The sequence below is a fragment of the Protopterus annectens genome, chromosome 4.part1 (assembly GCF_019279795.1).
Source record: "Protopterus annectens isolate FY-2018-M chromosome 4.part1, PAN1.0, whole genome shotgun sequence".
Lineage (NCBI taxonomy): Eukaryota > Metazoa > Chordata > Ceratodontiformes > Protopteridae > Protopterus > Protopterus annectens.
In genome coordinates, this window is record NC_056734.1 from 389710837 (window position 1) to 389724248 (window position 13412).

The window sequence follows — 13412 nt, forward strand, 5'->3', positions numbered from 1 at the left end:
AACTGTAGCCTTCAAACAGGCTTTGTGCCTCATGAATGGCAAACAGCAGCAGTCATCCCTCTGCACAAAGATGTGCCATCTACAGACCCTGGAAAATACAGACCCATAAATCTCACTAGTCTCATATGATGCAAAGCCATGGAAAGAATTATCATGGAAATGATCAATAATGATATAATAAACCTGCAGACACTGGACCCAACCCAATTTGTTTTCATCAAGGGCAGGTCATGCCTACTTGGCCTGATGGACTTCTTTGAAAAGGTTATCAAAGCAATAGATGAAGGCAAAATAGTTCACACTACCTACCTTGACTTGACCAAGGCATTTGACACAATACCCGACTTGGGCATTGTTGACAAACTCAAGAGGTTGTACAGACCATTATGTCACCCGGTGGATAGTCAACTGGCTCACAGACAGGACTCAGTAAGTTAGAATTGGGGAGTCTACCCCTACAGAGAGGCCAGTCAGAAGTTGAGTCCCTCAGGGACTGGTTCTGGATTGCTCCTTTTTGGCATTTAGTTTTCTGTAGTAAAGGCTGATGTCAGTGGCCTCTGGCTGACAAAATTTGCAGATGATTGCAAATTAGGAGCTGTCATTTAATTCCACACTGACACAAATATGCTCCAGGAAGAGCTGACACAGACAAACAACTGGCTTCAGAGCCATGGATTAAAACTGAATGCCAAGAAATGCATAATAATATCCTTCAGGAAGTCATCCACTACTGGTAACTATCATATTGACAACACATCCCTTAGAGTTGACCCAGTAGCCAGGGACGTAGAAACACACATAGACAGTAATCTAGCCTTTGACCGTCACGTGTCTACAGTAGTGAGGAAATCATTCTATGTTGCGCAACTTATAAACAAAGGTATGGCATCTAAGTCCAAGGAAGTCATTGTTGCACTGCATTCAGCATTCATCAAAGTCATCATTGAGTACAATGCCTCATTTGGTACGTACCTAATCAGGCATATCCAACAATTATAATGTCCACAGATATTCCTCACTAAAAGAATACAGGGTGTAAGTAACATGTCCTGTGCAGACCACCTCAAGGCCCTATCCCCGTATTCTGTCTCCTACAGGCTGTTGAGAGGAGAGCTATGCCTGCATACAGGGCATTTTCAGACCATTTTGATGGATCTCCTGCATATCTGCAAAACAAACAGCACCAGAATTACCTGTTCTAAACACTTAAACCTTGTCTGTGATATAAATAGGACCTGCTGGAGAGACAGGTATGTATTCCAGAGACTACCCTGTCACTGGAACAGGCTCCCCATCCTTGTGAAGCAGAGTTCCTCCCTAACCTAATTCAACTGCATCTTGGACAATTGGATGGGGAACAGGAAATTCATCCCTTGTTTGGCATCTATGTCTCTAATGAACACAGGTAACCAATAAATGGTTCATCTTCCAGGCCCTTGCTTGTAAACGGTTCATCTTCCAGGCCCCTGCTTACATTTACCAAGGATGCCAGAACTTGTCAGAAATTTGGGATGCATGGTTAGACTTAAAAAGGCCCTTGTTGTCATTAGCCTAGTAAACACCTATGAACCTATTAAGCCACATCACTGTGCCTGTTGCACAATAACCAGTCAGAACTTTTGAATTTAAGCAACCATTGTCCAATCTTTCTCATCTAAAGGGAACAACACTACAACTAGGCAGTTACTTTCTTTACACCCTGCATGCATGCACATGTATTATATGTATGGCATAGCATACAGTTCTAGAATTGAAAGGACAATTAAAACTGCAATTCAATATTTGACCACCAGATGTCAGGATAATACAACAGCATATCCCACAATAGGTTATTCATTGAGAAATTCTCTGAATTCTTGGCTCCAAATGCCTGTCATCTGGTAAACATAGCAAGCTTGATTCTATTACACTGTTTTGAGCAAAAGAGCTTTCCAGGCTTGTTGCTAGCACTAAAACAGAGTAGGCTGCAACTCTATACAGTTGCAAAGTTGGTAATTAAAGCAATTTTACAGGGATTAATAGTTTTGATGTTAATTGCAACATGATACAGTAGCTGAGTAGGTTTATATCAGCTTAGAAACAACAGTAAGAGTCTCTCAAACATTTTATTTATGATGGCTAGATGGTATATGGTCTATGTTATTGCCTCTTGTGGCCAGGAGCAGGATGTGACTGTGGTCAGGGGAGTTGCTGAGTTTATATTTATTTATTTTTATTTATTTATTTTACATTTGTTAACCGGGAGAGTCCGACTGGATATGGGTCCATTTTCAGCGGAGGCCGGGTGAGAAAAACTCCAGCAAATGCATTAAACATTTACACGCATTACATGTGACACACATTCGGGCAGGCTAACATTGTGAACGAAGGGACAGTATTAATATACATTCAAAGTGATTCATGAGTTCAGCAATTAAGACCATACATATAATGTTTCTAAATATGAGAAGCACACATAGAGTCAATCTCAGTAGTTACAAGAGAAGCTGTGAGATTAGCAATATTCTAGATTATTATCCAGGGTGAGACAGGAGCATAGCCTGTTGTTCCTAAAGTGAATTTTAAGGAGTTTCTTAAACTGAGTAGTAGAGTTGTTGGATGTTAAGTGGGCAGGTAGGGAGTTCCAGAGTTTAGAGATAAGTTACTATAGAGGGTTGTGCCTGCCTCATTGTTAAATTTGGTGACCTGAAGGTGATTATGGGTGCTAGATTTTAAGGTTCTTGTAGTGGTTTGAGGGAGAAGTAGGTGTTGTAGAGATGGGATTTTATCTGAGTGGTTTACTATTTTGTGGGCTAGTGAAAGCTGATTGGTTTGAAGTATGAGTGGAAGCTCTAGCCAGTTAAGCTTGTTGAGGCATTCACAGTGGTGTGTTCTATAGGATGGGCTTGTAGCAAATCTAGCTATCTTATTATAGCAGGATTCAAGTTTGTTTGTTATCCATGCAGGTTTCCTTCAGAAACTTTTGTTTCCTCCCAAGCACACGACACAAAATGAATGAAAATGGTCAGCAAGTATCATTCACTTTAATGGCTTATCAAATGAGTAAATATATAATGTAGTGTAATGCACATAATGTAAAATGTTATAAAAAAGTAATGATGTGTTCTGAACTAAACACTGAAATGTACCAGATGTACATTTTCCTTAATTTGCCTTTGCCCTATAACCCCCCGCCAATTGATCTTCAGTTTTGCTTGCCTTACAGTGGGACTTGTTCCTTCTGTTCCTTGGAGAGAGCCTTCTTCCCAGAGGAAGCAGGTCCCACCATTCCGCAAGGCAAATATCCTTCCTCAGTTACTCTCTTGTCACCAGGTCAGCTTTCCCTTTCCACAGGCTCAGTTTTTTTTTTATTCCCTGGGGCAAGATTCAGGGGTGGAAGGATATAATGTGCAGCCAGTGTGGGGAGAAATCTTATGGTGAAGGGGAATGGAAATCCTAACTGAGGCTGGGAGTTGCTATGATGTGCAAAGCATTTCCCTGATGAATGTTACACTCATACAAGCCCCTCCCCCCACACACACACACACAAACACATACTACCAGATTGGCAGCCTGCTTTACATCCATGGAACATGGTAACCATATAGAATGTGGGGACTCATATTGCCAAGTCCTGAAAAGTGGTGACTGAATAACCAAAATCTGGTTTACATATACCAAGTCTGAGATTGCCATTTCTTGGACTATTTCCTTTTCTCTGAGGTATAGTAGTTTCAGAGTTGATGTATATAAGTTCAGTGAGGTGCAGATATAGTTCCAACCATGCCAAAAGATGTCTACAGGAAAAGAGTAATGTTCAATATTTGCTCTTCGCCCACAGTTTTAGTCTTTTTTTTCAGTATATTTAGACCTGGTAGTCTGAGTCTTGACATTTCAATAGGGAGTTGAAAACACTCTCTCCCCTTGCTGTTCAAACTCACTACGTCCTGTGATTGTCCATTTTTCCCTAAAGAAATCTCCGAATCTCCTCTGCCCTGAACTATACAGTACTGTGAACAATAGTTGAGCTTTTCAGTCAGGGAACAACACCCACTGACCGTGAAGATCGCATTGAAATAAACAGTAGTGTTTTTCCCTAAATAAATCTCTGAATCTCATCTACCCTGAACTCTACTATACTGCAAACAATACTTGAACTTTTCAGTCTGGGAATACCCGCTGACAGCAAAGATCTCACTGAAATAAACAATAGTGTAGGTCTTGTTTCTTTGCAAGTTGTTAGGAAACTTTCTATTTTTATTTTGTATCCGTATAGCGGACAGCATATTGCCTTTCTACTAATAAAGTATTTCCTTACCTGAATATTTTTAACCAGCCCATGTTAAGGTTTACATCCTCTTCTCTTGGTTCGCTTGGCAATAGTAGCTCCCTAAACCATCGTTCTTCCTCTAACAGGCCAGCTGTACAGAGTAGTCACATTTAGTTACCTAGGTGTTCCACAAGAATCAGCAGCTGCCTTAACCCTCGATTGCTGTTTTTATTTATCTCAACAGCCTAGTTGGCCATGTACTAAAATTTGTGTGTCCACAGAAATAGCAGCTGCCCAGTCCATTTTTTTTGTCTATACCAACATTCTGCAGTTGTTCTAAATGTTAGCATTTTAATCAAAAATTTTTCACTAACTAGCCTAGTACTACTAAGGTAAAATGGGGTAAAACAATAACTCCGTTCGCCCTCACTTCACTCAGGCTCACTTTGCTCCCTTACCCTACCTACAACTCCCATCCAGCCCCACTATCACTGACCTTATACCTAACCACTTAACACACCGCTATCACTACTCAACCAATCATAGCATGCAAAAAACATAATTGATAACTGCCCTCACACCCTAGCAGGGACCACCTTCTTACCTCAGTCTGCACCCACTGCCCACAAGATCCACCCCTAAATTACTCTTCCCACACCATCACTAAGTCTCCACTTAGCTCCTCATCAAATACTAACACAATGATATCTCAACACTTTACATTATTTAGTCTGCTATTAACTTTCTACCTTTCCACATCCTATCAAAATCAACACGTTTATACTATCTGCTCCCCTACTGACCCATTCATCACCCTTCTTCACACTCTGTTAACCAATATTGTCATATCTCCATACCTGTTTAACAACTCAAACACAGAACTATTGTCATTCAAATGCACATGCTCATATGCAACCCCATACTTACTGTGTAAATACACTAAACTAGTTAACAAACTCACACACCTATACCTGTTAAATTCAAATCAGATCAAACTGAGAGGTGACATACACTCCAATCCCGGCCCTCAATCTCCAGAACAATCCCCCTCCCCCCAGCAATCTATGTTCTCCAAACATGACGAGTCTCCCACATAATGACTCCGATCTCCTTATATTAAACATTAATCTAAGAAGTACACTAAATAAAACTCATGAATTTCATGCAACCGTCACCCACTACTTCTCTGAACTAGCTATCTTAACTGAAACATGGCTAAAACCACGCATACCAGATAGTGAAATCTTAACCCCAGGATACAACATTCACAGACTTGACAGGACCCATTAGCAAGGTGGTGGCATAACCACAATATACAAAGGCACTTTAAAATTAGAACTTCTAGAACTCAACCCCTACAACCTAATCTGAAATGCTAATCACCCACTTCAGTTTAACTGTATTAAGCACATCATTATTATATCCATCTACAGCCCCCAGGTAACAACACATCCATTATCGAGTTGGAGTGCCACAACGTTTAGTCAAGAAACAATTATAATGGGGAGTTCAACTTAAATTGGTCCACCTATACCTCTGAAAATCTCTCCTACTTTATTAACCTCCATGGTTTCAGTCAAATAATCCAATCCCCTACAAGCGTCAATAAACATAGCAAAAAACAATCAATCCTAGACTGGACCCTAACAAATAAACCATCCCTCTGTCAACAAGCTGGCTGTCTTCCAGACACTCTATGTGACAACCTTCCCACTTACCTACTTAGGCAGTGTATAAGACCACAAAAAAAACTTCATTTACAAGTAAATCTGAAACAAAAAAAACTTCCCCACCAAAATCTTTAAATCCCTCCTGCAACAATGTGACTGGTCCCCTTTAAAAAAATTCCAACTAGATTCAGCTGTTCAATAGTTCAATAATAAATTCCTTTACATCTTAAACAACCTATCCCCCTTAGAAAGGTCCACACTAGACCCAGACAGATAGCTTGGCTTGCTAACAGCACCAACTGGCTCCTCAAACAAAGAAACAAGGTCTGGTCCAACTATCATAACACCAAAAACCAAGACTCCCTTCTCACTTTCTGACAATTGTGAAACCAAGCTAAAAAACAAATAAGGTAAGACAAAAAGCTATACTATTCACCGGTCCAACAAAAACACCAAAACAACCCCAGAAATTTTGGGGAAGGATAAAACAACTTCTAAAACCTGGGCAAAACACAACCTCAACTCCAACAACAGCTAATTCCACAGAGAGTATTGCCTCAAAATTCAATACTTATTTCATCAACTCTATACATGCCCTTGTAAAAAATGATAGCAACACCCCTCTGTCAGTTTCTACAACATCAGAAAACACCCCTAACTCCTTTTCCATCAAGCCAGTCCAAACTAACACCATCAAAAAACTTCTTTCAAAACTTAATTCCTCATCCCCTAGCCACTGAACAACTTCCTAATGAATTTCTTTTTTTTTTTGAAAATCTCTTTATTATGTTTTAATTTTCCAGTGTGAAAAAACAAAATAACATAGGAAAACACAATAACAATTGTTCAAAACACGTGCACAAATACAAACAATAAAATATATAGCAAGTAACTATATACAAGCATGTTATTTGCCCGGTTAAGAACATTCAATATATATTTTAATCAGATAGAGTTGGCCCAAGCAGTAAAGAAAAGAAAGAAGTAAAATAGAATTTAAAAAGCCCAAGAATTAAGAAAGAAAGTGGTATAATTAGAATAAGTAAACATTGAAGCCCAACTCCAGAGAAAAAAGAAAAATAAAAGAAAGCTAAAAGTAAATAGTGGTAATTATTGAGGAATATGATCCAATAACATATTCCAGTATTCAGTAAAGTGTGGTTGTGATTTTTCACTAGACATTAAATATTTATGTGCTAATAAATATTTAACAGCCAACTCTTTAAATCCAGCCCATGAAAGTAAGGATCTATTCTTCCAGTTTAAGGTGATTTAATATTTTATAAGGGGAAAGAGTATAATTGCAATGCATATTTGTAGTTTTGACAACCCAGAAGGGAGAATATGTACCTAATGAATTTCTTAGATTAGCAGCAGATACCATTTCCTACCCGATATCCCTGCTAGTCAACTGATCAATAGCTGAGTAATATATTTCCGGACTTTGGAAAGTCTCTTAATTTTGGAAAAATATATACACAAACAACTCCTTACCCATCTGCTAGATAACAATCTCCTAAATGCCTCACAACGTGGTTCTAGACCAAAACACAGTACAACTCCTGTACTTATTAGTTTCACAACTCTTATCAACCAGCTCAGAAATGATCATCAGCTAATGTCTTCTATCTTCTTAGATATGTCAAAGGCCTTTGATGCAGTATCCCACCAAAAACTAGTCACCAAGCTAACTTCATTAAACCTTATCTAATCAGCCGTCTCCTGGTTTCTAAGCTACTTAGTTGACCGCCAACAAGAGGTTAAGTGGCAAAATGAACTATCTTCCCTATTAGTCTAAGTACACGTACCCCAAGTCTCAGTTCTCGGTCCACAGCTCTTCACCATATTCCCCAACAAACTCAGTACAGCCACCCAACATACAACCATTGTACAGACAACTTCTCCCTCATATGTTCAGCCCCCTCATTACCAGAACTCTTTCAAAAAACACAACAATCTTTCCTTGATATTGAACACTACCTTTCAGACTCCCAACTGGCACGCAACCCAAACAAAACAAAGCTCACACTCTTCACTAACAGCAAAATACCTGATCATTCTCCCCCTTTCATAATCTATTCTGCAAAGAAAACTAAAATAGAACTGTTCCTGCTTTTTATGAATGCCTAAGTTACCATCTTTAGAATGTGAGTCATACTTAATCCCTAATCTCTAGTGTCCATACTTTGGCCAGATTTGTTAAAAGGAAACTCAGTCCAGCCTGTTATTCTGTTGCTGCCCATGTGCAGTATGAGTAACCTAGTTTCCCAGATACAGTCAGCAGAAAAGGGATGATCAAGTCCAAGATGGAAGGCTGCCTTCTTGAGGTGTGCATGACATACATTATGCTGCAGTGTGGACCCACAGTAGGGTCGGGGCAATCTAATTTGCATACCTCAGTGCCAGTTGTCATAGGACAATAAGAACAGAGCTACATTCCTGGTTGCTAAGTTATGCAGGCGTACATGAACCCACTTCTGACATGGCTCTGATTCTTTTGTTAATTTTCTTAATGAGCCAAGTTTTCACATAAGATCATTTTAGATTCTTGCCTGCATGTGCTGCGGTACAACAAACTGATTTGTTTGGCAGACTTGAGTAGTCTAGCTGTATCAGTATTTTTAATAATTTTGTACTCTGTCTCCCAAGCCATTAAGCTCCTATTCAGTTTTAGCCCATTAAATCCTTCTGACTCCATCATCTTATGATATTATGAAAGGAAGAAGGGTCAAGAGTAACGGTTGTTATCAAGTGGCAGTTAGGAATTAATTTTTTTGTTTGCTCCTAACACACCTCTGTAGGATGAAATGCAAGGAACAGTGCCTGCTTCACTGAACATAGTATGGGTATGGATTTCCCCAAACCATTAGTACTTGAATTCTCTCAGGCAGGATCACGCTGTCTAGATTCCCTAGCTGAAACTGCCACAGTTATAATCCTCCTGCCAGAAGGAGCTCTTGTGGGTGGAGCTCTGTCAACACCCTCCCACTGGGAGGGGCAGACTAATTTTGCCAACACATTTCCATCCCTCCACAAACATCTATTATAGCACCTGGGCAAGTAGTCAAACACAGCATTCTGGGCCAAAACCTTTATGTCATGGAGATGACAGACTGTACCTATGAAATATTAGCCTAGTCTTTTTCACTTAAGGTTTCATTAGCTGGTTGTGTATATTTTGTACACTGACAGCTGTTCGTGCTTGAAACAGCCTTTAGTATATTTGTTTTATATGTGTTTCTGCAGCATATGATATTATGCACAAGAGCATGGAAGTCCAGTATCCTTCAGAAAACAGTGTGTAAGTTACAGCAGTATCAATAAGAAAATATTTGTCTTTAGAAAGCTAAATGGTTGACTAAAGCTATAAAAAAGGCACTTGTGGTGCTGAACAATGAGTAAGTAAGGCCACCTGTAAACATTTTATCTAGTAGTCATCTAAAGAATGAATGTGAAATATGAAGCCCAGGGTTATTTTTGAGAAACAGCAGATATCAATTCCACATGTATCCTTAATTTTCAGCAGCTGTTTGCTTTTATTATCAGAGGAGTATTCATAACCTTTATCACCTGCTTAATTTTTACAGGTCTTATGCCTCAATGTTTTGCTGTTTATTCTAGAAGGCATTTCCTGTGAGCCAATTACCACCATGTTCTATGAAAAGATGAACAACATAGAAATGAGTAAAGCTTTCATTGCATAAGGTGAGCATACAATTGTTATTCATAGATCCTGTTGATGCTAACATTTGTGTAACTACGCAGATAAAAAGTGTGGGTGTTATCGGGGCCTAAGAATCTGACAGAATACCATCTTTCTTAATTACATAAAATTTAAAGGCATAACATAGAAATGCTTCTTTCAAAGGTAATATACAAAACACCAATTTCACTAAGTATAAACTATGTCCTTCAGGAACTAGCCTCCCTAGGCCTCAATACCCCATCACTACCCTGGATCTACAGCTACGTATCCATTAGGAAAGGAGCCGTGAAATGGCAACAAGACTATTTTGATTTCCCCGCAGTCACAGTCAGTGTCCCCCAGGAATCAATTCTAGGATGCCTACTTTTCAATATCTTTATTAATAATTTACACTCCGCCACTAAACAAGCTACCCTGGTACAATATGAAGATGATGCCATTGTCATCTGCTCAGCCTAAACACTATACTCCCAGCAAGAAAACACCCCAAAGGCCTTTCTAGCCGTAGAATCCTGGCTAGATAGCTTAGACTTGTTTTTAAATGTTAAAAAAGAACAACTGATTCTTTTCACCCATAAAAAGTACTCAAACCAAAAACAATCTTTTCATAACCTATCAGTGAACAAAAGAAAAATAGAATATGTTACACAGGCAAAACTCCTTGTAGTAATGATTGATGATAATCTCAGATCAACACCTATGTCTAGCCATCAAAAAAAAATGGAAACTAGGTTCCGTCTGTATGGCTAGGAAATTCCTCACTAACTCAAGAAAAGAACATAGCACAAACATACCTACTTCTGTCCCTACTCTATGCCTTACTCATCTTTACAAATCTTAACTTAAAAATCAAAAATAAGCTAGAGACAGCCTATAACAAAACTTCAAAATTTGCAACAAATAATCCTCAAAAAAAAAAAGCCTTAACTGGCTAGAACATAAAAAACACAAAAACTACTTCCAGCTTATTATAGCCCATAAACTAATAAACACCCCAGAAAAGTAACCACCTCTAAAAGAATACAATAACCTATACCACTAATTGAGCCCTATGATCCAACAACAAAGCTTTTCTATCCATCAGAAAAACAAATAGCAGTACATGAGACCTACTATACTCTAACCAGATAGCAAAAATCTGGAAACAAATCCCTCCTGAAATAAGGTAGGCAGACACACTGCATGTCTTCAAAACATCAGTAAAGAAACACCTGCTAAATAAGTGGTTGTACTAAAGCAATACCCCCCGTCACCCCCCCCCCGTACGCGACCTGAACTCCAACATCAAGGTTACACTCACTTTAGTTAACCTTTCTATACCCTAATCTTACGCATGTAACTTTATATTTCTATCACTAAGAAATCTCAATGTCTATTCTCCCACAACTGTCATTTACACTATTATTTTACAGATTGCTACTCCACCCTCTACCTACTTTCTCTCCAGTTTTTTTTTTGTCTTTACAAGTACTTGCCTAATATGTGGAGTTTTTCACCCAGGGCCTCTGCTGAAAATGGGATAAATCCCAGTTGTAACTTCCCAGTAAACAAAGACAAATGAATAAATAAATAAACGAATAAAAGCAATGTGCTTAATTTATATTAACTAACAGTACCTGTCATAATAACTATAATATCTAGTGCTGATAGAACATAATATGACAGTTAAACTTTCTTCTATTTTTAATTGGTTTGGTTCCATCCACAGCTGTTTTCTGTTAGCCATGCTCAGATCCCTTCCTTGATCACTTGCTATACCTACCTTGATGCATTTCTGATTTACCTTTTTAGATTTGAGCCATGCACACAGTGTGCCATTAGTGAAATAGTTGTCAAGGAAGTATGCAGAAACACGCTAATGGCTTCCCATTATGGTACTGTGCTGACTACTGTGGAGGCTATTTAAATGCCCTATCAGTTCCCAATCTATGCTGCTTATGTACGTGCCTCTGGATTAGGCCTTGTCCTACAGTACGTATGCACGTGCCTCTGGATTAGGCCTTGTCCTATACTATGTATGCACGTGCCTCTGGATTAGGCCTTGTCCTATGTTATGTCTGCACGTGCCTCTGGATTAGGCCTTGTCCTACACTATGTAAGCACGTGCCTCTGGATTAGGCCTTGTCCTACACTACATATGCACATGCCTCTGGATTAGGCCTTGTCTTATGCTATGTATGCACGTGCCTCTGGATTAGGCCTTGTTCCACACTACATATGCACTTACCTCTGGATTAGGCCTTGTCCTATGCTACATATGCACGTGCCTCTGGATTAGGCCTTGTTCTATGCTATGTATGCACGTGCCTCTGGATTAGGCCTTGTCCTATGCTACGTATGCATGTGCCTCTGGATTAGGCCTTGTCCTACGCTACGTAAGCACGTGCCTCTGGATTATGCCTTGTTCTCCATCAGTGACTGCTAGTTCCTGGCTGTAAACTCTGCCACCCCTAGAGTGAGCTGAGTCACAGTCAGGGCCTCATCCTTCTATCTCACAAAACCAACTGACTTTTGAAAAGTCTGAGAAATGGACTCCAAAATAAAAGAGAAGAATGATATGTGTACTCAATTCTATTATCTTTTGTCAACAGAATATATTTCTTACCTCTTTCTGTCTTTTGCATCTGCCATTAAGATTAAAGAATAACGGCTGTTCTGTTGCCAGTATAATTATTTCTTCACAATGCTGGTAGATGTTACCTGTAATTTTCTGATGTCAGACACTTAAGAACACTGATAAGTGTTAATGCACAGCTAGTATTTCTCTTTTTTTTTTTAACTTTCCATCTGATAACCTCTTATATATAGCTGTGTAGAAACAGTTCCCCCTAAACATGAGCTGTCATACCAACTTAGGTCAGTAACCATGTCCAGATTAGGCCATAATCCATCTATAGAAATATAGAAACAGATGAAAATTATTTTTTCTCACAAGGAAATGTTTGAACTTTCTCTTGCAGTGAGCATAGTGAATCGTAAATGTAGCTAGGGTGAGGTGAAGGGGGCAACTGCCCGGGGTGCTGAGTGTTAGGAGGTACAATGTGCCATCCAATCAATCACATTCGCTTTAAAATCTGGTGTTGCATTTGTGGTTAAACCTGAACTCCGTAGTGCTCCATATCTGGTCTATGCTAAACTGTAGCAACTGCTTGCTACATTGTAGCAAACAGTTTTCTGTATTTTAAAAGTAAAAAATAAATCTTTTTTTAAACTGAAACCTGAGTGCTATAGCACTCTGCTCGGGGTATAAACTGTAACTACAGTTTAAAAGAAAAATATTTATTTATTTTTTACTAACATCTGAGGAAGGACAGTTAGGTGCAAGACAGGGAAACGGACCTGGTTGGGTCCTGCATGTCAGGAGACCGAGGTACCTTATTGTGGACTTTTTTTCACTTCCATTGAGGAGCTTGAGCAGGAAGGAGTTGGTGTGCCAGGGCAAGAACCAGGCCTTTTTTTTTGTTTGTTTGGTTTTTGCTCTTCCATTGAAGAGCTGAGTCAGGAGGGAGTAGCATGCATCTGGATACCTGGTTGGTGTGGGCAACAGAATGAGTGGACCTTTTTGTTTTTGCTCTTCACTTGGAGAGTGTGGGAGTTGGGTGGGGCATGGATTGTGTGCTATACTACTATGCTACGATACTCCAAGAAGCCATTTCGCAGGTCGGGCATAGGAAGCTAGTTGTATCAACAATGCCCCTTACGTGAAGGACAAGAAAGGAGAGTTGACAGCATGACAAGGGAACTGGCAAGAGACTACACTAAAACATATTGTTCTAAATGAGACAAA